The following is a 5,347-nucleotide window of genomic DNA, read 5'->3' on the forward strand; positions in this document are numbered from 1 at the left end:
AATGGAAATTAATATAGCCATTGTAGAAAACAGTATAGAACTTCCTTAAAATAGAGCTACTACATTATCTAGTAATGTCAGTTCTCAGAATCCATTCAAAGGAATTGAAATCAGTATGTAGAGGAGATATCTGCATTCCTATGTTTATTGCAGTACTACTGTCAATAGTGAAAGATGGGATATATATACCACACCAAGTTCAAAGATTACCATCTTTTCTCTATTCTCTGCAGTTTGTTTAAAGTCTCTGTAAAATCAGATATGGTCTATTACTTCTAGTTAACTTAGAAGTATTTTTGTCTCTTAGAAATACTTGTGATTTTTATAATACAAAAGGATCTTGACTAAAAAAAGTTTTAAAAATTGTTTTTGAATTTAAATAAAGTTAGTTGAATTTCAAAAAAAAAAAGCAAGTGCAAAAGTCAATATTTTAAATTTTGACTTTTGCACCTACTTTCCCAACTTATCTCTGCTTAAACAATTTTTGCTTGTTTTTGACTTCAGTTTAGCTGCACATACTCTAGAAAGTGTTGGGGAATGACTGCAGGCTTGGTTAGGGTCCCAATCTTTTTTCAAGAATTTTCTTATGGCAACTGTCATATTTCAATTACATTGCTATTTAACTGTTTTTATTTTCTACCATCAAGTCTTAAGCTCCTTGAGAGAAATAACTAGTTTGTATTCATCACAGTCTCCTGCAACCCTGACATTTGATAGAAAGAATTAGAGGAATAAATTGTTACACTGATAGAATTTTTTTTAAAGTCTTTTTCAGAAAAAGTTATTCTGTTGTGGTAGCCATGGAGATGCAACACTTTGGAGTTCTTTTCAAGAGAGAAATTCCTGATTAACTGAGAAGAATGCCGTTTGCTGACTGGCTCCATCCTAAGCTGCAGTTTATGAGCTGAAAACAATTCCTTTATTCTCAGGCTCCAATCAAGTATTGGCTGCATGATGGGCAAACTATTGCAATATGAGTATCTTTTAATGGACCATCTTTGATCTAGAACTCACACTGGGTTATCTGACACTCTTTCACATCTGAGTCATGGTATAAAGCCCTGCCCACTCCTGCTCCATTTCCCCTTGCTTACACAGGTGTCCAAGTGGATAGAAGGTTTATCCTGCTGAATTCTGCTTCCTTCCCTATATATCTTTCACTAGTGTTATTCCCCAATAAATTGTTCAACCTTCTACCTCCTAGTCAGTATCTGCTCCCTGTCTGACCAACTGTCACAACTACTTATGTAAAAGAAAATTTGAAAATCTGAATCACACAAAAACACAAGCATTTTTAAACCTGAAATGAATTCAGATGGTTGCTAAATGCTCAGTTTTGGATTGATAACCACCATTCACTTGTCACTCCTTAGTGAGCTTTGTGCTTAAAGCTTCAAAGTTTTTTTTCCTATTTATTTTCTTTAATAGTGATTTTTCTAGTAGATGTAACAGTTATTTCCACTCTTTATTTAAGAACAACATTTTTATTATGTTAGCATGAATGTGTTGTTATGTTGTTCTAACTCTAATCTTATATCTCTTCTGTAAAATATGTGTAGTGTCACTTTAAACTTATCTTTTAATTTTTCAGTACCATTAACAATTGTTCTATTATTATAGCTGTAATTCTTGTATTCCTATTTTGCAGACAATTTCACTATACAGGTCAAAACTTAGTCCCTAACTGTATTCTCTATAACTGGATTTATTCTTATTGCAAACTCAAAAAGTGAAAGTTCTAAAGCACGAGTCACTAAACTCTTTAAGATACAGTGATTTTGGAGACAAAAACCAACGCAAATCAAATCGACTATTGCTAAGGAATTGTTTAGCATACCATAAAGGTCTTTTGTAATTTGAAGATGTAGCATCTGTTCTGTTTTTCTTTCTCTTCTCACTCTCTTCTCTTTGCCTTTTTCCTCCTTGAAAAATTTAGTTTGATAATTATTAAGTTAGAGTTTCACATGAGGAACGGTGGAAAGATGTCCACATGGTGGGAGGTAGGATGTGATGCTGAACTGGTACAGAGTTTCAAGGTCTGACTCTAGAGAGATGTCATTCGTGTTTTTAGTTTAAAGCAAATGAAATGTAGTATGGAGTTTATTTAGAAAACAGTATATTAAAATAATATTTTGTAGTTCCAAGAAATTGTGGGTGAAGTTGAAAATGTTCAGATCTAAGTAGTAATGAACAAAGACAAAAATGATGCCACAGTACTGTTCCCATTGCAGATACCTTCACTGCATCTGCTGAGTATAAACACCCTGTTTGCAGCATTAACCTCAGTGACACTTGACAACGGAGATGATGCCACAGTACTGTTCCCATTGCAGATACCTTCACTGCATCTGCTGAGTGTAAACACCCTGTTTGCAGCATTAACCTCAGTGACACTTGACAACGGAGATGCTGCCACAGTACTGTTCCCGTTGCAGATACCCTCACTGCATCTGCTGAGTATAAACACCCTGTTTGCAGCATTAACCTCAGTGACACTTGACAACGGAGATGCTGCCACAGTACTGTTCCCGTTGCAGATACCCTCACTGCATCTGCTGAGTATAAACACCCTGTTTGCAGCATTAACCTCAGTGACACTTGACAACGGAGATGCTGCCACAGTACTGTTCCCGTTGCAGATACCCTCACTGCATCTGCTGAGTATAAACACCCTGTTTGCAGCATTAACCTCAGTGACACTTGACAGTGGAGATGCTGCTAGCATATCAGAAGTGATTCTGGTAAAGTTTCTGTTTACTTGTGTCTCTAATTTCTGATACAACATCTGCTTATAGAGAACTTGTCTAACTTGTAGTGCTTGCATGTTTCATTAATTTGAGGGAAATTAGACCTAAGATACTGGCCAATCCATGTAGATTGCACACCATATAGAAGAGGGGTTCCCAAAAGGTAATAAGAAGTTGTTTCAAGGATGCTGTATAGTCATAAAAGACAGATATGCATAGGAAGGAATTTCATTTTTAATTTTTAAATTCTTTAAGTTTACATACACACACACACATGTACACATGCACATAATGGGAACGCAATTTATCTTTGTGTGTGTGTGTGTGTGTGTGTGTGTGTGAATGCATAAAGAGAATAAACGAACATTGAAAATATTTCATCACAGTGATAAATTAATACAAATAAAACAACACTGGGCATAGATCTCCTCTAAATAACACCTCCCAAGTAGCATTTCCACATGCTGACTCTAACAGAGAGAGTAAAGAGAAACAAAAGCAATTATGCAATTCAGTTACTTTTCACTCGTGAAAACATAAAGGCAAAAACTTAAATCTGTACAATAATTTAAAAGCAAGATTTGTCAATATAACAAATTCTTGACCAAAAAATTAAAATTCAAGGAATTTATTTTCAAAAAATTGAGTGTGTATGCATACGTTTTGAGAAAAACATTTTCATCTGTACCAGAATTGGTTTTTATAGAAAATATTTAAATAGGACAAATACAAGTTTATTTTTAAATTTTTATTATTTTTTTTTGAGACAGAGTTTCACTCTGTCACCCAGGCTAGAGAGTGCAGTGGTGTTATCATGGCTCACTGTAGCCTCTGCCTCCTGGGTTCAAGTGATTCTAATGCCTCAGCCTCCAGTAGCTGGGATTACAGGCACATGCCACCACACCCAGCTAATTTTTGTATTCACCATGTTTTCCAGGCTGATCTCAAACTCCTGACCTCAAGTAATCCATCCACCATGGCCTGCCAAAGTGCTGGAATTACAGGCATTAACCATCCTGCCCAGCAACAAATAAGATTTTAAGTATATTGCTGTGATAAAATAAAATAAAATACAACTACTAATATAATGTATATATTCATAAAGGACCCCCCAAATGTTCACAATTTCATTCTTAGTAGATGCAAAACTGCAAATAACTCAAAAGGATTACAAATTGTGGTATGTATATATATATATATATATATATATGTAGTAAAATATTACTCAACAATAAGGAGTTCAAAACCAGCCTAGCCAACATGGTGAAACCCCCTCTCTACTAAAAACACAAAAATTAGGCAGTCATGGTGATAGGTACCTGTAGTCCCAGCAACTTGGGAGGCTGAGACAGGAGAACTGCTTGAACCTGGAAGGCGGAGGTTGCAGTGAGCCCAGATCATGCCACTGTACTCCAGCCTAGACGACACAGCAAGACTCCATCTCAAAAAAATAAAGAAAAACAAAAAAAGAAAAAGCTGAAAACTGGTTATCAAGCTAACTTCCTCAAACAGATCTTAATACTCAATAGATAAAAAGGTGGCTAGATGTGCCTGACCCTCTTAGACTAGAGAAGTTCTGCTTTAGATTTCATTGACTTTCTAGATTCAGATTTTGTGAAAGATTTCCTTTAACAAAGAATCAGCATCTAAAAACTAAAACTCTGATTCAAAAAAAAAAAAAAACAAAACAAAACCACACTGGCCTAAATATATTTAGGGCATGCCACCTTAAAGCAAACATTTAGAAATAGTCAAGATCTTTTCTAAAATCCAAATGCAATCGTTAGTAGCAACCCCTGGCTGCTTCTGTGTGCCCAGCACCGTGCTAAGCACAATACAGACATTAGTCTATTTCATCATGATAAGCTATCATGTTACTGAAGAGAAAACCGAGGTTTAGAGAGTTTAAGTTACTTGTCCAGGACCACCGAGCTAGTAAGCTGTGAAACCAAGATTAACCCAAGCAGCCTCATCTCCACACCCACAGTCTGAACCATTCTGCTATCCTGACTCTAAACCACTTAATGATTTCAATCCAGTCTTTAAGTCTCTGTCAGAGAGAGTGAGAGAGATTTTTAACAACTTGCTAGTTGTCTTCCTTAAAAAGGCAGCGGAACAGACAAAAGCCAAAAGCAATATGTTATATAATAAAGAATTCGGTTGATTCTTTTCCCTGGTTCCTAGAAGAAGCCTCTAAATCCTTAGAATTTCCAGTGACAGGAGTGTCTTTGTTATTCATGGTAGGCCCTGAAGGTTTAGGCTAAAGGTGGTAACTTCTGGTCCCTGTAATAGCTTAAGCTAATGAGATTATTCAGGATGGGGGCTGGTCATGCCGGAAGACCAACCATGTGATTAGCGAATTGAGGTTTTGAGCTGTGTAATATCAGCCTGACCTCCAAGGAAGAGGGCTGGATATTGTGTTCAATATTTTGACCAATAATTCAATCAATCATACCTATGTGATGAAGCCAGAATCAAAACTCTAGACAGATGTTTAGGTGAGCTCCTGATTGGCAGTATTCCATGTGTATTGTTACGCATTCATGTGCTAAGAGAGTGATGTACTCTGACTCCATGGATTTGGGTTTGGGAAGTTCTTT

Source organism: Callithrix jacchus, chromosome 1, assembly GCF_049354715.1.
Source record: "Callithrix jacchus isolate 240 chromosome 1, calJac240_pri, whole genome shotgun sequence".
NCBI classification, from domain to species: Eukaryota; Metazoa; Chordata; class Mammalia; order Primates; family Cebidae; genus Callithrix; species Callithrix jacchus.